Below are 24350 nucleotides of genomic sequence, written 5' to 3'. Positions count from 1 at the left end.
GAGAGAGAGAGAGAGAGAGAGAGAGAGAGAGAGAGAGAGAGAGACAGACAGACAGACAGACAGACAGACAGAGAGAAAGCAATAAAAGCCAAAGACTATTTAAATCTAATGAAAAGAGCAGGAATGAGAGAAAGTTACCAAGGGACCCAACAACTGATGAAAACAGGCATAAAAAGTTGTTGCAGAGAAGTAGCTTGAGGAATGTAGGAAGACAATGGAAGACACAAACACAAACTAAAATAGAAAACACAAAGAAGGACGGAGAAGAAAGGAAAAAAAAAAAAAGATCACGAACACGAAGACTGACGAAGACGATAAAAACGCAGTGTAGTAATGGATGAGAAATGGGAATACGCACGTAAAGAGTATTAATTAGGAGGTAAATATAAAAGGCAGGGTAAAATATCCTTATGAAAACAAAATACTGAGAGCGAGAAAAAAAAAAAAAAAAAGCTGAAAGAAGAGGCGAGAGCAAGAAAATGGCAACAAGTGAAAAAAGAATGAGAACACGGCAAAATGATGAAGAGTCTGCAGGAAGGAAGGGTTCAAGAGAGTAAGAATTTGCTGAAGAAGGGGTAAAGTTGCAAGCGGAGGTATGAGAAAGTAAGTTTGCAGGAGGAAAGTGAATCGTGAAGAAACGGATACAGTAGGAGGTAACAGCTGCATGAGGAAGATGATGGAACAGGAAACAACACTAGAAGGAATTTAAGAAACACTTGTAAAAGGAAAAGATCACGAGAAATATAACAATACAGAAGGAAATATTGCCGGAAGGAGGGGAAAGAAAAACGGATATTAAAAAGTAAAGAACAGCGAAAAAAAAGTGCTGGCAAAGAGGACGGCTAAAATAAAAGGGCCGAAGAAGAAAATAAATACGACGGAACAGCAATACAAGAACAATGCTGTAAAAGCGATTCAGGACGCTAATGGACAGAATAGCGAGAAGAAAAGAAATGAAAGAGAAAAATGACGAAAAGAAATTGCGTGTGGAAAAGGTTAGAGGGAAAAACGGCACGTGAGACAAAGAGAAGAGTGAAAGGAAAGTGTAAAGCAGGAGCAATACAACTGTACTGGATATTACCAAATACAGAACGAAATGGACAGTGGATCTGGCATATTATCTGCTGCTATTAAAGAAAAAAAAAAACATACCAGAAGCAGAGGAGTAAGCAAAGTTTTGCATCTGATACTGACATGCTTAAAGACATAACGAAAGATTAACTTACAAATTACTTATCGGCCCTTACGAAAAACGATCACAGATGATGGGAAAGTAAGTAAAAACACTACAAGAAAAAAAAAAAAAAGATGAAGAGGCTGTTATGAACAAAGATGGAACAAAATGGATGGACTTGGCACGGTAAAAATGTGAGCTACGAAAACAAGAACCATATACAGAAAGCGAGGAGGTATACGACGAAATAACAGCCGTAAAGAATTAAATGGCTGTAAATAACGAGATAATACTGTCCATACCTAAATAATAGCTGTAAATAAAGAAATAATAGCTGTAAGTAACGATATAATTGCTCTAAGTAACGAAATAATAAAGGTAAAGAAATAATAGCTGTAAAGAAAGTAATTACCGTAAAAAAAAATAAATATTAGCTGTAATTAATGAAATAACACCGCACATAACTAAATAATGGATGTAAAAACTAAATAACTTATAATTAACGAAATAACAGCTTTAAATAACGAAATAACAGCCGTAAATAACAATAAAATAGCAGAAAATAACGAAGCACTAGCTGTAAATTATGAAATAAGAGCTACATACCTGAAGCCGATGCGACCAAAGACACGAAGACGTGGATAGTCTTGATGCATCACAAACTGGGACCTGCCAAGGAAAAAAGAGAAGCACTATGAAGGCAGAGGAAGAAGAAGCCTAGATTTACGCCTATCAACAGCACGAGGGTTACTAAAGCCAAGATGCAATTTAGTCCAATTTTTCCCCTAGTATGACCAGCAACAGTAGACATAAGATCCAGGTCCCTATATTTACTACTGGGTGACCAAGGACATGGGGAAACAAAAGGTGAATGCACTGTACAAAACGTTGGGTGAAAGCATGAAACCGATATGACAAAAAACTACTACTACTACCACCACCACCACCACCATCACCAACACCACCACTACTACTACTACTACTAATAATAATAATAATAATAATAATAATAAAAACAGAAGCACAATGAAGGCAAAAGAGGAAAGAACAAATCAGAACTTCTAAAACTGTCGCCACAATGCCAATGATAGAACGAAATGAGCAGGTCAGGCCAATAACAAGGCAGGAATTACGACAGCAACGTGGGAAACATAATGAAAGTTAATATGAAAGTACGTAATTAAAGCCATGAAACTGAAGCGGATATTACGAAAAATAGAATGGGTGGATTTGTCACATGATAAACTGGAACCAATAATGAGTTTATGTAAGCATCATCATCATCATCACCATCATTCATCATTAATATCATCCTTGTTCACCTCCTGCTCCTCCTCCTCCTCCTCCTCCTCCTCCTCCTCATCATCATCATCATCATCATCATCGTATTCCTACACAAGTTCCTGTTGTCCATCATAAGCCGGAACATCTGAAAGGGGAAAACACATTGTCATCACCACCATAACTCTGCACCCATTACTATAACGGTAGTGAGCAGAATAAAAAACGAAACACACACACACACACACACACACACACACACACACACACACACACACACACACACACACACACACAGAGTAAGAAGTCAATCAGAATCACCATACCAGTGAAATTGGCCTACACCTTCACTCACTCCTTTAGGATTGCGAATTATGGGGTCAGCTCCAAGGCAAAACCATCTACACTAACCTGCTTCACCTGATTAAGTCACTCTCGTAATCTCTGTGGGGTAGAACCATTTCGTCTACACTACTCAGTATAATATTAACCCCCCTTCCCCTACAGATACAAGGGGAGACACAGAGATGGAATGAGGACGGAAAGAAAAATCGGTAGCTTAACGAAGATTGAAAAAAAAAAAAAAAAAAAAAAAAAAAAGATAACGCAGAAGAGTGAGGACTTTGGATACAAAAGTGAAAGTATGGAGGAGAGAATCAAAGGGAAGGAGAGCGAGAGAGAGAGAAAAAAAGGAAGCAGTTGGAAGGAGTGAAGACGGAACGATAAAAAATGACATTCAATGAACTACTGTATATGGAAATAAAAAGAGGAAGATGGGCACAGCGGAGACGAGAGAGAGAGAGAAGGGAAGATTCCATGAAAGTGACAGGGACCGAGGAAGATTTAAAAAAAAAAAAAAAAAAAAACGAGCAATGGAGAGGAAAAAGAATGAGAAAAAAAAAAAAAATCGACTGTACAGAAAAAATGATCACAGGAAAAGGGCAGATTGAAGGAGGGAAGGTAGGAAGGAAAAAAAAAAAGAAGGCACAGGAAAGAGGCCAGAAGGAAGGAAGGAAGGAAGGAAGGAAGGAGGGAAGGATGGATGAAAGGAAGGAAGGAAGGAAGGAAGGAAGGAAGGAAGAAAGAAAGAAAGAAAAAGAAAGAAAGAAAGGAAGGAAGGAAGGAAGGAAGGAAGGAGAGAAAAAGACAAAGAATGAATGAAAGAAAGAAAGAAGAAAGAAAAAGAAAGAAAAATAACAGAAAAACAGAAGGAATGGAAGGAAGGAAAGAAAATGAAACAAAGAAAGAGAAAGACGGAAAGAAGAAGGAAAAAGAAGGTACAACTCTACGAGAAGTGAAAGGGAACAGGAACTGAAATAAGCAAAAAAAGGGAGCACTATGGAAGAAATGAGGACGGGAGGAAAGGCAGAAGTGAAGGGTGTGCGTGTGTCTTAGAGAGAATGCTTGTGTTAGTGGGTCTTCCAGTTGACCCCACCCAAGTACACTGACCGCACCACAAGACTTCATTAACAGGCTCACGACACAGGAGCTTGAGTACTGTCGGGTGTTGATTAGCTTATGTTCTAAGCTGTAGGAAGCGAAGACAGAGCAGAGACTGGAAGAGACCTGATGAGGACTGAGATGGAAGAGAAGAGAAGAAGAAAGGAAGGGATAAGAATGACTGGAAGAAAAATGGACAGGAGAGAAGAGAGGAGACAACTGAGAATGAAGAGAAGAGGAGAGAGAAGCAAACCGAGAAAAAAAGGGATAGTAAATGAGGAAGAGAGAAGACTGGAAGAGAAAAAGGAGAGAAGGGGAAAGAAAACTAAGAAATGAGAGGAGAGGAGAGGAGAAGGGAGGGAAGGAGAAACGATAGACAATAAAACGAGAATGAAAGAGAGGAAGGCAGAGGGAAAGTATATAATTTATAGCAGCCAGTTCTCAACTACAACGAATACGAAGCGGGTCGGTCGGTCAGGTTGTGATGCAAGCGATGCTGAGAGAGAGGAAAAGGGCAGAACAGAGCAGAGCAGCAGAGTAAAGATAGGCTGACAAGAGAATGAAGAGGAGAGACAAGAAGACGGGAGAACAGAATATTACAATACAACAGGGCTAAGATCAACATACGAGTAGCAGGGAAAATTAGAGTAAAGTACGGTGGAAAACAAAACAGAGGAGAAGGCAAGAAAAAAGAGAGTACGAGAGCAAATGAAAGAAAAAATAAGAGATGTGACGGGAAAATAAAGAGATAAAAAAAGTAAGCAATGAATGAATAAAACAGCAAAAGGAAAGAGAAAGAAAGGGAATAGGAAGACATAGCCAGAAGGGAAGAGAAGAGAGAACAACGAGGGCAAGGCATATTGTACTAACAAATCCACAAACCCACCACGGCTAATAAGAAACAGGTTACATGAAGCAGAATAAAGCAAGTGGTATTTCGCATCCCCCCGAACCCTCAAAAAAAAAAGCATGGGAAGTAGATGTAGAAAAAAAAAAAAAGAGAAGAAAAAATAGGAAAACAAAATGCGGAAGGGAAGATGATAAGAAGAGAGAGAGAGAGAGAGAGAGAGAGAGAGAGAGAGAGAGAGAGAGAGAGAGAGAGAGAGAGAGAGAGAGAGAGAGGAACGCACAGAAACCCACCCCAGGCCTAATGAACTAACCATGGCAAATATGGAACAAGTCAGAACACCTGGGATGATGCAAGTGATATTCAGCCAGAGCCCAAGCCGACGCACGCACCTTCTGAAAAACCAGCAGCGCCTCCAGATTAAGATAATAAAAGCCCAGATACAACTACAGTACTATTGCGGAGGTGGTGGGCGCTTGTGAGTGGGGGTCTGATTATAATTCTTGGAGTGGAAATATTTAAGGAAGAAATGTTTGTTTCTGTAAAGGAAAAGCAATGCACGCAAAAGAAAACTACCTACCTACTGAACTTTCTTTTTTAATATGAAGAAACAAAGAACCCAAGATTGAGAATATGGAAATATTATTAAAAAAAAAAAAAAAAACTTCATGATCAAATCATTTCGAGATATCTGGACACGTTGCGCTCAAAAGAACTGGAAGTCATAGGCAGTGGAAGAAACAAAAGGAGGAAGTTTCAAGAGCCGACAAGTTCCATAAATTGTAATGCGCCCCCCTCTCTCCCTCACACACACACACACACACACACACACACACACACACACACACAAACTAATCTAATCCAAACAATCCCCTGCTTCCTCTCTTTCTCCCTACTCCCTGCTGCCTCCACACCTGCCCATAAACAATGCCCAGGTGACAGTAGACATATTGATGTCATTTCCTCACCTAATTACACTGACAGCCTAGGGGGAAGAAACCTATGTGCACCACCCATCAATGCTGCCTAATGAACAGGATCATTATAGCCATCTCACACGTAATAAAACTGGTCACGATTATCACTCACTACAGGATGTGGCGTGACAGATAGACGGACAATTAGATTGATAAATAGGTAGAGCGATGGATGGATGGATGCATGGATGGATATATACAGACAGATATATTGATAGATATAGACAGACAGACATATAGACTGAGATAAACAGACAGACCGATATATGCATACAGATAGATACACAGCTGGATAGACAGACAGATAGAAAACAGGTTTATAAAATGCATATAGGTCTACAGAGCGATACACAATAAACATACAAGTAAATGCATCAGTGGACAGATGGACGCTATATATTGGTTCATACAGACAAACATACAGATGAGTGTAATTACCTCCTAATACTACCCTCCGGCAATAAGGATTAGCCTACTTTAGATACATTGAAATAACCACGACCTGCATTCATCTCCACTGCTGACATAATTGAAGTCAGTACTATTATTTACCACCACATTCGCCTCACTGACACCACAGACAACAGCCATTAATACTCTAATTGTTCTTCGTCCTTTCACCATCACTTTCACCACAATCACCTTGAGTATGACCATCACCCCTACTGAAAAATCGTTACTACCACGAACACCACCGTATGTCACCTTCGAAATACCTCACACAGAAGTAAACTGTTACCTTATTTCCACTAACCGTATTACTACAACAGTTGAGATTAAAATGTTACACTTCACAACCACCATCATCATTACTACTATTACTACTACTACTAATACTCTACAACCACCATCACCACCACTATTATTACTAGATCATACATCATCACACAACTTTCTCCATAACTCCACCACCTTCATTACCAAATTACCAAAACAGACAAATACTTCAGTTACCGCAATTTACCTCATAGCTCTTCCTCCTCCTCCTCCTCCTCTTCCTCCTCCCATCATCACCATATTCTACGCATCGCCCCCTCACAATCACCACCACAGTCATATCATCGCCACTACCACCCACCACAATCACCTTCGAGAATGCCGTCACGTCCTCCACTACAACTCCAGGATTCAAGTCTTATAACTAGCTTTACTTTCCAAAATGTATCCGTTCTCTCTCTCTCTCTCTCTCTCTCTCTCTCTCTCTCTCCAGACGCCTCAATCCCGCAAGGGCGACCACAAACAAATCTCCTCTACGTCACCCTGTCCTCCGTCAACTGGCAATCCTTTCTCCAATCCTCACCATATGCTGTAAATAAAAATACATCTCCTAACTCTTCCTTACATTAGACCACGAGGGTACAAAAGTTACTAGCTTGGGTACGAAGTTTCTCTTAGTGATAGTTTCTTTGGTTGTCAATGATAGGCTGAATATATGTGTCGTAAAATGAATACTTACAATTACTACTCAACATACTCGAGAAAAATTTAAGTGAGAAGGATATGCGTAAATACTCATCATTACTCCCTGTCTCACACAATCTGCTTTTTCACAGGTCACTATTTCCCATTATTACCGTCGAACTCACCTATCGCTACAATCATCTTACAATCATCGTGTAACTCAATCGCTACAATCACAGCTGCCTACAATAACCCAATACACCACCTTCCGTCACATCAGAGTCCACAATCACCTTCTACTTATTTACTGTCGCCACAATCACCTCCACTACCTCTCATCACACCACCCACAATAACAACAACCAGCATTTACCCACCACAATTACGACCACAATCAAGAGTTACTCACCACAATCGCCACAATCACTAACACTGCCTATCACACCACCCACAGTAACAACACTCATTACTCACAACAATCAACCACAATCACTCATTACTCACCACAATCACCACCCAAAATCACTCATTACTCACCACAATCACCACCCACGTTCACTCATTACTCACCCCAATCACCACCCACGATCACTCATTCCTCACCACAATCACCACCCACAATTACCCGTTAGTCATAATCGCCAGTCACCACCACGATGTGACCCGGATGTAACAAGCAGGTCAGAGGAAATGGTAAGATAGGACATACCAGCGCTGTGTGTGTGTGTGTGTGTGTGTGTGTGTGTGTGTGTGTGTGTGTGTGTGTGTGTGTGTGTGTGTGTGTTTGCATGACATATTCTTCTTTTCAGCTATTCTACTCTGCTTCGTTTTTCTCTTTCTCTGTTTTACAATTATCGTCTCCCACGCTCTCGTTTTCTCCTCCTCCTTTTATCTCTCACTTTTTCTCTCTCCCATTTGCTTGCATCATTCTTTCCTTTCTCTATTTCACTCTTTCTACTTACCAACCTGTCTACCTACTAAGTGTCAACCTACTTACATTTCTTGCCTTTAGTCGCTCCCTTCTATTCTGTCTAATAACCTACCCTCCTATTTACGTACTTACCTACCTACCTACATACCCTCCTGTCTATCTCCCTATCTGTTTGTTTATATGCCAGCATCTCCATAACTGCTGTCCTCACATAATCCCGATCATTTTACCTAACTTACCCACCGCTTACCTGTCTGTCTACCATATTACCTATTTGCTTACCTACCTGTATTTCGTTCGTCCTCACTCACTCCCTTTCATTCTAACCACTTATCTGTCTACTGGCCTTCCAACCGTACTACCTACCTATCTGTTTACCTATCTCCCAATTTCACACTTCCAGTTTTCCTACCTACCGTACATCTCTACCCACCTACCTAACTACCTACCAACTTTCATACCTCCTCCAACATATACTTGAAGGAAGCCAATGGTACAAGTTTTTCTCTAATACGCTTTTTTCCGCTCCCTTCCCTTCTCCCTCCCTCCCTCCCTCCCTTCTTCCCTCCAGACTTGCTTGCTTTCTCCTGGCAACTTTACGAGGGGAGGGGGAAAGGAGGGGGAGGGGAAGGGGGAGGACGGGTTGTGAGAAGAAGGTGGGGAGACGAGGAAGTGGGGAGGGTAAGAAAGAAAAGGGGAGGAACGAACAGGAAAAGAAGGGGAAGAGGAAAAGACAGGGAAAGAAAGAGAAGGGAAGGGTAGTAAGGAGATGAGAGGTGGAACTCGGGGGAATGGCGAGGAATAGGGCGGAAGAGGGAGAAAGAAAGCAAGCTGAGAGGGAAGGACGGGATGGGAAAAGAGAGAAGTGAAAGGAGAAGGGGAAAGTAAGGAAGAGGTAGAGAGAAATGAGGACAATGAGCATGATGGAATGATGAAGATAAAGAACAGAAGGAAGAGATGAGAAAGTTGGAATGGGAATGCAGAAAAGAAAAGAAGAAGACTTGTGGAGAAAATGGAAAAAAGAAACGAGGATACCTGGGAACATGTCACATTTAACTGGAACTCCTATGTCCTACTAAGTTAAATTTTGCATAATGTCGCAGTAATGACGCATAATTTATCTTACTTTCCCTGAACATGGGAGAAATCAGAGAACTCGTTTTGAAAATGCTGATTGGCAGAACTGAAAATTTTACACCAATCTAGGCCATCTTATAGACTTCGTATGGCCTCCTATTTAAATTAATCTACACAAATAACTATATATATTTTTATTTAAGCAACTTATCGTCAAGCTGTTATTGTTACCCTTATAAAAAAAAAAATCATTGAAAATACATCGTTGCTCATGAATACACTCTCACAACCAATCACGTGCCACTTTTCGACGACTTACGGCTCTTCTCCTCTCAGATGACATCGAATAAGTTTTAGTGGAGAGACAAGACTGCAAAAATAAAAGACTGGTGTATGAGGAAGGTTGGCAAGATAGGAATAAGGACGTGAGTACGAAAGGAGAAAGTGGAGGGAAGAGAAAAAAATGAATAGAAACAACGAAGTGGCGGCAAGAAGAAAGGAAGGAGATAGGAGACGAGTGGAGAAAAGGCAAGTTTACAGGTAGAAAAGGAATACAAAACTCTGTGGAGGAAGGAAGCAAAAATCAGAGAGAGAGAGAGAGAGAGAGAGAGAGAGAGAGAAACGAGTTACCAGAAAGTGAATGACAAGAATTAACCTACATATACCGCTTTGCAGCCTTTCCTATCATGCAACTAGTGCAGAGGCAAGGCGCTCTCTGTAACGGTGTTGCACTCTTCTCATGTTGCACTGCGTGCAATGGACTGCGTGTATTGCTTGCGTGTTATCTATTCTCCTTTTTACTTCTTCCGTTACGCAAATACGGTACAGTATCTTGGCTATCCTTTACCTTTATTTTCCTTTCGCATCATTTTCCTTCCCCTTATACTGGCTCTTCGTCCTGTCACCTTTTTTTCCTTCACCTACCTCTCTCTCTCTCTCTCTCTCTCTCCCTCCCCTTTCTCTCTCTCTCGATATATATATATATATATATATATATATATATATATATATATATATATATATATATAAAACTATTTCAACAGCATTTTTTCTGTCCCATAATTTCAACATTCCAGCCTGTAATTGGTCTACTTTCCCCTTCCTTAGCCTGAAATGGGTGTGGTGGGGTGTGGTTTGGAGGAGAAAGGGTGGCAAAAAAAATGAGGGAGGGCGAAGAGGAAAAGAGGAAGAGGAATAATATGAGGAGAAGGAGGAGTAATACCTCGAAAGTAAGAAAAGCCAAAAAAAAAGGAAAACGAAAAGAAAGAAAGAAAGAAAGTGGCGTCAAGACGACGACGACAACGATGATGATGATAACGAAGTGGAAAGGGACGAGAAATAGCTGCAAAAAACATGAAAGACGGAACAGGACAGGAAAAAGCAGAGGAAATAGCAATGAATTCGAGAAAGGAGAAAGTGGGAAAAGAGAAAGATGACCGAGAGATCTTTGTGAAGAACAACATTGCACTACTTCCTCCCTCATTCAACTCTTCTCCTTGTCACTCCTTCCCCAGCTCCCCTCATCTTCACCTCCTCCCGACTTCGCTTTCTCGGATGATATTCTGCCAGTCATTGGTTCTTTCCTTTCATTACACCACACCTCCTTTCCCCCACCATCTCCCACTTCACTCCGTTCAACTTTCTAACACCTGATATTGCTACAACTTTATCTCACTTTCTCAAACCTCTTTCATCTCACACTGTCCATTCTAATACCAAATTCTGTCAAGGCTTTCATCTCACTTTCTTAAGTCTCTCTCCTCTCATACTCACCTTTCTAATGCCCAGTATTTTCAGACACTCAACTTACATTCCATTGATCTCACATCTCTTCCATCTCATAATTCTACTAGATTCCCAATCATTATTTGTGACAATTTTATCAAGCACATTTAATTCGGTGTAACTCTGAATAATATGAGTTTACATGAAAGGACAGAGTTCAGAACGTAAGTTTTATGACCCAAGACCGACTTCACAAACGGACTCACAATCAAATTCGCAATCAATTCCTAGTGGAAGCTTAGATTTGATTTTGTACCGGAGGATGACTCATAAATTCACTTCCATTTGCCTGTCATAATATAAATTCCTTTAGCAGTAAGGCCATGAGAAGAAAATTTAGAACCCTCCCGTCTCTTGTTCTTCCGGAAAAAAAAAAAAAATCCTCGCTGACACGAAACTGACAGGAAGTTTTTATACGATACCTGCCACCCAGTTCATTTCAGCCGACGCACCTTATATCCGCATTTATTGTGTTCATTTACCTTCTTGTCTTCCTTTCATTAAGTCTATCAATCTCCCTTCACGTCCATCCAATCCCAGACCAACTTCCTCTTCCTCTTTCAAACTCGTAACTCATTCATATCCTTTTCCCTACCTCTTTTCCTCCGTCACGTTCCATGCCCCACTCTCTCTCTCTCTCTCTCTTACACACACACACACACACACACACACACACACACACACACACACACACACACACACACACACAGCGACAAAAGACTGACACCATCATACCCTGCCACACCAAAACCCAGATGCCCACTCACTCCGGGCACTTTCTACACTTTCTCTCTGCCTGACGGTGTGGGAGAGGGGGGGGAGGGCTTCTCTTGCAGGCACTCTCCTATATGTGCCTCTCGTACCCTTAGCAACGCACTCACTCGCATTTGGTCTCTTCTTGCTCGCTCTCTTTTCTCATTTGTTAGAATTCTCTCTCTCTCTCTCTCTCTCTCTCTCTCTCTCTCTCTCTCACACACACACACACACACACACACACACACACACACACACACACACACCTCAGATTCGTTCCATTGGTCGGTTTCTTTTTTCTGCTTATCTTGCTGTTTATCGCCGTTTGGTTCCCACACCCTCTCTCTCAATCTGCACCCTAAACATTTACTATAAATTCTGAATCCAGTGTTCATGCAGAAGAATTCATTACGTATTTTTAATCTCAGTTACTCAATCACATTCCCATTTTTGCTATCTACATTATCATTCTATCTTCCTCATTCATAAAGACTTCGTCTCCAATTCCTCCTCCTGCTCCTATTCCTGCTCTTCCTCCTGCTTCTCCTCCTCCTCCTCACTTTCACTCGGGAACCCACACGTTCCCTCTTACTTCCTATCCACCACATTCTCAAACCTCATTCTGACTCTCACTTTCTAATACAAACCCTAGGTACACACGTCATGTTTGTACTGTCCTCCTTTCCACATCCTTTTCTGCATCCTCTCTCTCTCTCTCTCTCTCTCTCTCTCTCTCTCTCTCTCTCTCTCACACACACACACACACACTATCGCAGCCTCACTCCAACACCTCAACACAATTTTACCTTCACTTCCACACCTACCTTCTACCTTCTTCAAGCTCACTCTCACTTTCTAACTCACAACCAAGACTAAAAAAGCAGATCATGCTGACTCTATTCCCTATTTTATTCTCTCCTCTTCTCCTCCACCCTTCATTCTCACTTTTTCGCTCACGTCCTCTGTGTCAATCACAGTCTCACTTTTCAATTCGTACCCAGCAGACTCTCTCAGGCCGTGTACGTCTCATCCGCCATCTCGCATCTTCCTTTTCACTCTCATCCTCTCCTTCACTCGCTCCCCCGATCTTACCATCACTCTTTATCTCACTCTCACCCCCATATCTTTACCTATATCCTCACATTAAAATTCATAAAACACACACACACACACACACACACACACACACACACACACACACACACACACACACACACACATCATGTTTACCTTCTCTGAACCTCCCCCAAATCCTCATCCACACTCTTGCTTCTTAAACACCACTTTCACTCTCAATTCATCACCCTCATTTTGCCTGACACCTTCTCACTCTGAAATATAATTCACACTTCAGGCCCACTACCGCATCATGTTTACTTAATTTTTCTTTGGCCCATTCTCTTCTTCACCCTCATACCTTCCCTCTGCGTCTCATTTCTTTAACTTAACCAAATTCTTACTTCTTCAACCACACTCATATTCACACTCTGAGATCACGTCGTCGTCATCATCATCATCATCATCATCATCATCCTACCCCTTCTCTTCCTCTCCCTTCTCCTCCTCATCATCATCCTTCTCCTACCCCTTCTCTTTCTCATCATCATCATCATCATTCCCTTCCTCTTTCTCGCTTATTCATGCTGCCGTTATCAACTTTTCACACTTCCTTTCTTTGCTGATATTTGCTCTCTCTCTCTCTCTCTCTCTCTCTCTCTCTCTCTCTCTCTCTGAGGCATGCACGATAGAGTTACTGGCTTCACTAGTCTTGATCCTCCATGCTTGGGTGGGTGCGACAGTGAGAGTGGATTCCTTCTCCCTTCTCTCCCTTCCTCTTCTCCCCACCCCCGTCTCTCTCTCTCTCTCTCTCTCACACACACACACACACACACACACACACACACACACACACACACACAATGTTATAGGTGGCGTTCTATGATCGGAAACGACCCGCCACCGCTTCCTATCGAAAGAGAGAGAGAGAGAGAGAGAGAGAGAGAGAGAGAGAGAGAGAGAGAGAGAGAGAGAGAGAGAGAGAGAGAGAGATTTTATTTTGCTCTAATTTTCATGCTAATTCTGTGTATCTGCCTGTCAGGTGTGGGCGGCGGCGTGGGTGTGGGTGGCGTTGTGGGCGTCAAGGGCGGAAGCAGCACCCTCAGGAAGTGGTAAGTCGATTCTATCTCTCTCTCTCTCTCTATTATATATATATATATAAATATATATATATATATATAATATAATATACGATTTTAATGAGCACTCAGACAACGCTAATAACAGCAAATATCCATAATTAACACACAGTACAGACAACCGCCACCAGAAATAGTAGTAACTGTAGTAGTAGCTCCAAGTCCATCCGAAACGTGAACGTGATAGACTGCTGGTTGAAGTTGCCCTTCTCTGGCAGTCCACCATTCTCTTGTCTGGGGATAGTAAGAGATTCGAGGGATCTTTGTATAACTATATGCCGGATCACGGATTTATCAATGCCACCATGTGAAGGCGTCCCTCTCCAGAACCACGTCACCAATGATCATAGGAAGTGGTACCGATATCTTATCACGCTAACTACCACGCCAAACACAGCACACCCCGTCACGCAAATACAAACACAATCACCGAAACAAACATCAACATCCCCCCGTCACTGCCTCCAACACGTCAGGTGGGAAGGCCCCGTTGCACTTTCTGTTCTTCACTCACACCGCGTCGGAGTGAGAGAAAGGCAAACCATTTCCACTTTTACTTTACATATTTACTTAAGACGTCACATCCTGTCTCCCGGGACCTGACTCACTCACAAAAGGACATGCGTTAGGGAGGGATCAAATGCGTTGGGCGTGGCGGGATTATAGTTCATATAAAAAAATAATGCTGCGTTCTAAAGTAGGGATACACGTTTGGATGTGTGGTCTATTGTAGCGTCCACAGTTTGTGGTATGCGGAACTATTTACCTTACTGGTTGGTACAGTGAACATCAGTGCACGAGGCAGTAAATGAATTGGAGTTGTTTCACATCCAACTAGCAGTGGACACAAAAGCGGCGTACGTGTATTTCAACCTGGAGTTGTTTCACATCCAACCAGCAGTGGATACAAAAGCGGTGTACGTGTATTTCTACTTATGAGCGCGGCTGTACGATACAAACATGAACAAACAATAAAAAAATTATTTAGCATGAACCTCTAAGGTACGTTATGATGAGTTTTCTCTTTTGCACCTCAAGATAAGGTTACGAATGTAGGACAGGAGAAGCGGGAAAAACTGCTATAGGGTATAGATAAAATGCTGTCATGGAATATTCAAAGGGACAGGTAAGTTAACACTAAACACTATCTTAATTTGTTGCTTTATCCTCCATGGTTGGGAGGAAAACAACAGTATTATTATTCTTATTACTGAGTCGTAAATGTGTTTAGATGGAGGTTAGACGCTATAAACTTATGGTATCTGGCTACCTTTTAAATGGTAAATTTTGTATAGCATTTTGTCACATTCCACAGCAATTTTTCAATGTTTTCGAAAACAATGAAGGAGAAATTGTTGATCAGGTGCGTTTGCCACAAGCTTCTCTGAGTCTATTCGAAAGGTCTGTTTGATGTACGAGTATATATGAAGTGACATGTCATGCCCTTTGGAATTTTTGCATGCTTATATCAGACCTACTCACAGTCAACATTTTATATGGAACCAGTATACAGATTTAGTCCTCCTATCCTAAGTTTTCTTGTATGGTTTGTTCCTTAGTCTATGCAAAACTTTTGTTCTCCTTCATCGAAGTCTTCCTCTATAACTCCTTATCCTTTTGGTAATACAGTGAACGGAACTAAACACAGTATCCCAGTGTGGGTGTGCTAAGGAAGTCTGTAAGATGAAGATGGTAGATCTGGGGGCGGTGGAGGTGGTGTGGAGAGGACGGGGGTGGGGGGGAAGTGGGATGAAGTAGAGCACGATAAAAATATACACACACATTCCCCCTTCGGCTCGTAGTTTGCTGGATATATTGGGTTCGCAATATCTGCCCGACTTTCACTTTCACCGAGGGGTCAGACTGGCGTGAGTCCTGGTTTTATGGAGAGAGAGAGAGAGAGAGAGAGAGAGAGAGAGAGAGAGAGAGAGAGAGAGAGAGACAGAGAGAGAGAATGTTCGCTGCGACAAAATAATTTTATTTGATTTCTACTGAACAAACAGCAATAATGTCTAATACAAACAGGTAGTCTCTCTCTCTCTCTCTCTTCTCTCTCTCTCTCTCTTCTCTCTCTCTCTCTCTCTCTCTCTCTCTCTCTCACACACACACACACACACACAATTTAACACCTGGGTACAAAAGAACAAACACATTAAGAACATACACAAGTACACATGACCGCAAAAATGCATACATCACGTTAATAAACAAACACATTCCGGTAAAAGCGATCTACACACACACACACACACACACACACACACACACACACACACACACACACACACACACAGACGATTAATTATATACTTATATGTACATTAAATACTTCACACCAATAGTCATCATCATCATCATCATCATCATCATCCCTACAATTATACATGGGATGGGTAGGATCCTGTAAAACATAAAATGGAGAAAGAAAAAAGGGACATAGGTGAACTACCACAAAAGTGCCAGCAAAATGGGGCCCACCTCCATTCACCAATAAGGCAATTCTTCATAATAAAAACATGAAGGATATAACGATGTACGGTACATAAAAAGGAACGACATAAACACAGAAACATAAATGAATAAACACGCTCATATTCAACGAGGGAAAAACATACCACTACATAAGCACACAAAAACTTACACCTGAACAAAACCCCTCACAGACATTTTCACCTCCCTCATATAGGCACATGCATGAATAAATAATGTTAGAAAATCAGTAATGTGTTGTATATGCCTGTCCGTAACACTAAGCAAATACTATAATATTTGTGGAAGAAACAGAACTATTACATGCTGCCCTGTTCTTGGTGTGGTTTACAGAGAGCAAAATCTGACATCCATATAGAAAATTATTATAACTCATTTTGAGCGAAAACCTGAACTTTTGTTGAAACTATAAAAGAAGCAGACATATAATTTTATGATCTCCCGTGAAAATCAATTCTTTCCATGAAGAGTTCGGAAAACTGCTGCATTTATCAACAGCATAAAATATCAGTCTCCAATATTTTCTGCATAAAGTTCAATATACGAATGATAAAACCATCTTTCTTTGTGCTTACACTTAATATACAGCATTATTATTGTTTTTATTATTATTATTCGCAAAGTATATGCTTAAATCTGGTGACACTACGAACAAATCCCTCAATATAAGACAATTACTAAAGCACTAGCCAACTCAAAAGCCTCAAAATGAATTTTTCAGACCAAGTTATCAAGAGTCACATAGAGTTAACAGAGCACGATATACAGTATATTTTGTGTTTTCTGCCGGCTGTAAAAATATTTCTGTAGAGTCGGCTTATTTTCTCCTGACAAAGATCTCTACCTCCTTTCAGCTCAGTTGATGGCTAAGTGTAGTCAGATCGGGGGTCAAATATGACTAGGAACCATGGAGACTCATTCCTACCACACACCTAAAACTCATCAAACTTCATGCTATCAAGATTTATTCATGTTATAGAAGTGGTCTAGTTCCGTCAGATGAAAACAAACTGACAATGGTGCTTCCGATTCTCATCTACTTCATATTTACTATTATTCCACACGTTTATAACACCTTTCTTTCATATTCTCCTCCTAATCCTCATAAAGCGATGACATTTTTGTAGTTTGTCTACTGCTACCAAACGATTTTCTTCAGCTTAGAAAAGCCCAATGGCAGTGACGAAAATACGTACATTTCTATTTCCCATGTTTGCCTTTTTTTTTCTGATGGATTATAAAATGAACACCGCCATAACTTAAACCTTTTCACCCTCTCATTCACTCCACCATCTCTTCCCACATAGTCATCATCACTCATCCCCTTCCCATACCCCCTTCAGCTTGTGTTTACCACCTTATACCAACACCTTTCACTTCACACAGGTAGGTATCTCTTTATTCATACCTTCACCTCATTCACTCCACCATTATCCTCCATCACTGCATCATCTTTCCATTCATTTAACCTCTCTTATTTTTGTGCCAGTATTATCTCACTCGCTATATAAGTTGCATTTTACCCCTGTCATCTTAACCCTTCAGAGAGCAAAGCCTCACGTTTTTTTTTTCTAGCTCTCACCATATTATTTTACTCAGCTGATCCTTCTTGCTTTTCTATCCATATCTTCAGCCCCTAAAACCAAATATCATTGTCACAGTCTTCTTTGTAACAGCCACGAAAGGACCAGAAGACCTGTTGCTGTTTCCATTCCTTAGTACTTCTTTGTATCCCCATGAGGCAAACCCTTACCCTCTCAACAATGAATCCTATATACTTTCACTTCAACTTCGGTATCCTCTTCTTCGTCTCTACTGCCTTCCCTTTCCATTTAATCAACCCCTCATGATCTTTATGTCAGGTGTAAATCCCTCTCCTCACAACTACCTTTCCACCAAGTTCACAACGATGCCATCCCTCCGAGTCTGGTTGCCTTCAGGAAATACTTGTCAGCTTAGGAAGGACTCATGAGCAATAAAATTTATCCCTAGCAATCTCTCCTTTAAGATGAAGCTTTTATTCCAATCTTTCATTCACTTTCGCTTTGGCCACATTCCAGCCTGGGAAGGACCTCCACAGGATTTTCTTTTTAGCTTAGAAAGGACCTATCGAACTCAAGTGATTAACCATTCACCCCGATCAGTTTTTTTTTTTTTTAATCATATCTTTCTCCCTACTGACAATCTGTTTCAACTTCGGAGAGATTTTTTTTCGAACTGGAGGACTAATAGACTTCATTAATAAGGTTCTCTCTTATGATGAAAATAATCGTCGAAAAGGGTAAATTTTCCCCACCCTTATTCTTTCCAATCACTCCAGGATGGCTCCAGTCATTATCAATCCCATTTATTCGACCACATCAGTTTCCATGCATCAGCAGGATCAGCCCCTCCACACAACTTGCATTATACATGATTCATTTTAATATCAACCTCACATAATTCACATCAAATCCCCCATCCAGTCTCCTCCCACCTTCTCCCACATCATCATTATTATTATTATTATTATTGTTATTATTATCATTATTATTATTATTATTATTATTATTATTATCATTATTATTATTATATTATTATTAGCATTATTATAACTGTTGTATTATTCTTCCCAATCAGTATCTCTAATATGGCACAAATGGCATTAAGCACTCTATCCCTAATTTTATTTCCAATCTTCTACTTTGTTATTTTCTCCAAATTATCTTCCACTTCACATAGCTGACATTCAACCTTTCTCTTACATTTTTCCCACCTTCATCTAATTCACAGCACAGACCCACAGATTGGTTTCCAGTTTCTTCCTACTTCTTTCGCTCATAATAACTTTTCTTTTTTTTCTTTTTTGTACACAGTTTTACCAATCACTTCATGCAACTGACATTAAAAACTCTCTTTAATATGGATTTCTTGCAACCTCTTTTGTACCACAGTCAAATCTCCTTCTATGAACCACTTGTTTTTTATTCTTTTCAAATATTGAGCACAATTTTCCTCTTAACCAACCTGACAATATATTTTCACTTCTTTTAGTGCTTCCAGTTACAATAAATTCAGTCTCTTCTCACTTGTACATTACCTGTTTGTTTATTTATTTTTGTATTTAATTTATCATCTTACCTGGTCACCTCACTCTTCCCATAACTGTCAATATACAATCTCTCTATATTTTTTCTGCCCTGTCATTCTATTCACGCCTCTAACTCTTCTTCAGGTCGCAAGCCTTCTCCCCTTCTCCTTAAGTCTACATACACAGTACACAACGGGCGTTCTATAACCTTTATCTTTTTTTTTTTACTTTCATCCATTTCACACCTAACGCCAGTCTCTTCTCGTCATCAAACAAGTATATGTACATTTTTTAACCCTTCCATTTAAACTGTCATTATGCAACCTCTGTTATTTTCTCACCTTTCCATCTTATTGACACTAAAGTACAGCCTTTTCCCACTTCCCGTTACTTCTCATTATCTCTCTCTCTCTCTCTCTCTCTCTCTCTCTCTCTCTCTCTCTCTCTCTCTCTCTCTCTCCCCACCATCACGATTTACACTGTTTCTTTTTTCCTTTCATCCAACATAGTCTCTTCACATCTTACCATCCTATTCTTACAAGTCCCAATATACTGTATACCCATTATCTTTCTCTTATTCACCCTCATCCCATGCACACCATAATTATCTATTCATTCTCTAGGCTCTTCTCCCTTCTTTTAATGTCTCTCATTTTTTTCTTTTTCCAGCAGAATCTATCTCTTCACACAACTGACATTCTGTACATCCTGGAAATGGAAGGGTTTGATGCAATCTCCATTAAACGTAATCTCCATTAATCCTCCACAGCCTTAACCCATTCACTCTACAATCCCTCAGTCTCGGTCTTCCTCTTCTTCCCTCCCATTCACTGCACAGACGCCAGCCCACTCCCCCACCCCCTATGCCCCTCCCAGTCAAGGTCAGAGAGAGCGGGAAGGTCTGCGAAGGGCGGGGAAAGGCAAGGTGAGTAGGCAGATGAGACAGAATGATGGGGATAGGTAGGAGAAAGTAGGAGAGGAAATGGGAAGACTAGGGAAGGGGAAGGAAGAAAGAAAGGGGGAAATGAAGGGAGGATAGGGGAAAGGAGGGGAAGAAAAGAGAAGGGAGAAGAATGAGAGGGAAGACCACGTGGGGAAACTCAGGGTGATTCAGCAGATGAGACGCAAATTAAGCAGACGCGTAGGGAAAGAAAGGAAAAGAAAGTGAAAGTACAGGAAGATACATGGAGGGGAGGGAAGGGAGAAAAGGAAAAAGGGGAAGAATGAGGGAAAAAGGGTGGAAAAGAGGGACAAGGAGAATTATCTATGTCATTTATATCAACATCAATCAATTACTCCATCATTCTCTCTCACTCACTCAAGCATTCAAACAAAACAAGATAATACACAACGTAAATCACCAAGGAAAAGACGCCAAGGAGCACCGGAAAATCTATGAGGCCACGGGCTAAGAGGTAAAGGGTGACCAGAGGATGATAATTAAGAAAACATGCAGTACAGGGCTAAGGAAGACTGGGGTGAAAGGTAGGGGCAGAATGAGGTAGAAGGACGAAGGGAAACAGAGGAAGGCGTGTGGGTATGTGTATGTGAAGGGGTAGAAAGGGGAGAGAGAAAGCTGAGTCGTGGATGATGAGGGAGATGAGGAAGTGGATCAAGTGTGAATGTAGAGGTGTAAAACAAGAGGCTATGAATGGACGAAAAAAGGAAAGAATAGGAAGGAAAGGGATGAGAAAGGGGGAAGGGAGAGAGAGAGAGAGATAATAAGTAGGGATGGGTATGGATAGTCGATGGACCTACCCCATTCCATGTTATGGGTGAAAGTGGCCTTCGTCCCCCCCCCCCGGCTTCTCTCTCTCTCTCTCTCTCTCTCTCTCTCTATATATATATATATATATATATATATATTCACAGTCTGTTTTGCTATCCGACACTTAACTCCTTTACCACGAGGTAGCAAGCCTCATTCACTGTTTCTATCTTTATCTCTATACAGTGTCCATCAGCCAAAGACAAATTTTTCTAACAGGGCTATATAAAGCTCCATTAACATTTTCAACACTACAGGTCCATCCTCAGTATCAAAAGCATAATTTGGTGGAGGCCTGATTGAAATGGTATATATATATATATATATATATATATATATATATATATATATAAAAGACCTCACAGTAATGAAAGGCTTAAGATTTGTTTTTTATTTATAGCTTCAATCGTTCCATCTACGTATTTGCAGGACCAGCTATAGTTCCTTCACCTTAACCTGGCCTAGATCTTCCCATCCTTTTGCAGCCTAATAACGTAGCTCAATGGCGGAAAATGACGACGCTTCGGCTCTGCACCGTATCCATACCAATTCTTCGTGACTACCATCATATTCTAGTGCGAAAGTACTGTCACAACTCAGCATTCATGATGGAAAGATGTCCGTTTTAAACCAAGTTAGTGTAAAAGGGGTACATCATGGACCATAAGAAGGACCGTAGGATCCGCGATGTCTGTGTATCTGCAAAACTACGTAGCGCTGTCTAGGCCGCAACCTTGGCTTTCACTCTGTCTCTTTCTTCCCACTTTCTATTCCCACAGCTCTCTTTCACCCCTCTCCCTTTCCCCAGGTATATATTTACTTATCAGTATTTTACTTTTCACTTTCTCAGTACTACATTTTCTCACCTGACTCTGCTTTGGCTGCTTCAGTGAATCTATTTCTAGTTTCACCCTGTTTTCTAGGTGCTCATTTCTTTCTTTGCCTATTCCCATACTGACTCTAACCTTCCTCCTAATCCACCACCACCATCACCACCACTACCACCGTCACCATAATCATCGTCATTGCCAAATTTCCGAAGGAGGATTCAGAAACCAGAAAAATTAAACATAAAATCAGGAGAAACTACCACAGGAGTACCCAGTGAAGTGGTCCATACATCAGTTCACCCGTCAATCCAGCCTTTCTCTTTCCATAAGCACCTGTATATAATATTCCATGTCCCCGTGAATCCTCTGGCCATATTACAGTACTAAGACAATGCCCCTTTTTTTATTTTATTCTTCCTAAAGCCAGGCGATTATACTCAGCTCAGATGAAGATTTTCGAACTGGAGGGGTTAGATACAGCCTTCCTTAACCCCTGGACTATAATGGCGTCTGTTTTACTTTTGCCACAACCAGACGATTTCCTTCAGCTTAATATATATACTTTTTTTTTTTCTAACTGGGAGAGGTTGATATAACCTTCCTTAACCGCTTCGCTACAGGACGTCTCTCTTAAAAGGAAAAAAAGAAAAAGTTTGTATGTAGGAAATATTTCATGATAAAAAACAAGCCCTCGAGGTGCAAGGGGCTGATTTTTTCTCTGTTATCCATCATACCATATATTTAACCACCGCTCTCTCTCTCTCTCTCCATCTACCTATCTATCTATCTATCTATTTCTATCCCTTTGACCATAAACACTCCCACCTCAAATTGGCATCCACAAATAAAATGCCAGACAGACAAGGTTACTCACTCTCTTACTTTCTCTTACTATCTACGCACACACACACACACACACACACACACACACACACACACACACACTTTCATATGAACAAAGATGCTAATTAAATATATTCCTTTCACTCTCCTACACAAAACATTACGCAGTCGCATACACTGTACAAACGCATACATTACATTCATTTTCCAAAGTATACGCAATACACGGAATACACTGATCAGCTTCATACACCTACACCCTTTCGTTATGAGAGGTACTTGCAAGAAGGAATAGTAAAAAATTTTAGTGCCTGGAATGCAACGCTTAAAATAAAGGAGCCTTTGTACCCAAGTGATTAATAAAAACAAACACACACACACACACACACACACACACACACACACACACACACACACACACACACACACACACACACACACACACACACACTTCTCTGGCTGATTTCTCGTGTGATGTAGGGACGGCTTAGTCAGCGTTATCAGTGTCTATCCCGCATTATTTACTTATTTCCTATTCCTAATGCCAGACCCTATTATTCGCCCACACCAGTACCTCCCTTTCATGTGTTCCAGTTTTTACCCATTCTCCACTTGATCTACTATTACGAATTCTGCATCTAATTCTCCATTATCTTTTCTTCTCATAATCTATTAGTGTCTACGACGCATCTGTTCCACCATTATTAACAATACTATTACCCACACTCCATCTGCTCCACCAGAATCTATTTATCATCTGTTCTAGTGTCTATTCTGCATCTCTTCCACTAATCATTATCTACTATCCACCTATACACTATTACCCCTTCCACACCTACTCCACTCTCACCTACATTCCTTCAAACTCTGCACCTATTCCACCCTTGCCTACAGTACTCTCCCAAACTCTGCACCTCTTCCATTCACAGATTCCCTTATTGCACCACCACACAACTTCCTCTCCCTGCAACGCAACATGGCCACCATTTCCACATTGCAACACAGCCCTCTCACCCATACAAGGAGCCGGCACAGGTATAACATAGTGGACAGGGAGACTACATATACCTTGGGGCTAAGACTAAAGGCTGAATGGGTAGTGAAGGGAGGGAGGGAGAATGAGCGATTGATAGGAGAAAGGGAGGAACTGTCAGACTACAGTAGGGGAATGGGTGCTCGAAGGAAAACAATCTGGATGATCTACATAACCCTTTAAGGGTTCAGTTCTGTGACGTACTTTGTATTTTATTCCTGTTATTTTCAGACAATTTTAAAAACATAGTCGAGATTTTTCAAACGAGGAGGAGGGGGTTAAAATATCGCCTTCACTATCCCCGTCAATACGCTGGGCATTTCCCAAACTGAATAAAAATCGTCTCAAAATTGCAAGAAAAAAATAACATATACGATCTCGGTGGGGTGGAATAAGAACGTCACTTCTGATTTGTTCTGACTAACTTAAGGCGATTAGATTCAGCTTAGAAGAGA

The 24350-nt window shown here is 40.9% G+C and overlaps 2 protein-coding genes across 2 annotated transcripts in view; one reads left to right on the top strand and one right to left on the bottom strand.

Annotated features, from left to right (window-relative positions):
• Window positions 1-24350, top strand: part of LOC145412082 (uncharacterized) — a 114727-nt gene that overhangs the window by 77166 nt on the left and 13211 nt on the right. The window lies entirely within an intron of this gene.
• Window positions 1-24350, bottom strand: part of LOC145412219 (DNA oxidative demethylase ALKBH2-like) — a 202809-nt gene that overhangs the window by 167768 nt on the left and 10691 nt on the right. The window contains exon 2 of the mRNA XM_080282149.1: window positions 1781-1843. The gene's annotated coding sequence lies outside the window, so the exon portion shown is untranslated. The remainder of the gene's footprint in view (window positions 1-1780; window positions 1844-24350) is intronic.

Source organism: Coenobita brevimanus, chromosome 92, assembly GCF_032717465.1.
Source record: "Coenobita brevimanus isolate Jiangsu-jjx chromosome 92, ASM3271746v2, whole genome shotgun sequence".
NCBI lineage: Eukaryota > Metazoa > Arthropoda > Malacostraca > Decapoda > Coenobitidae > Coenobita > Coenobita brevimanus.
This window is presented reverse-complemented; position numbering and strand designations above follow the sequence as displayed.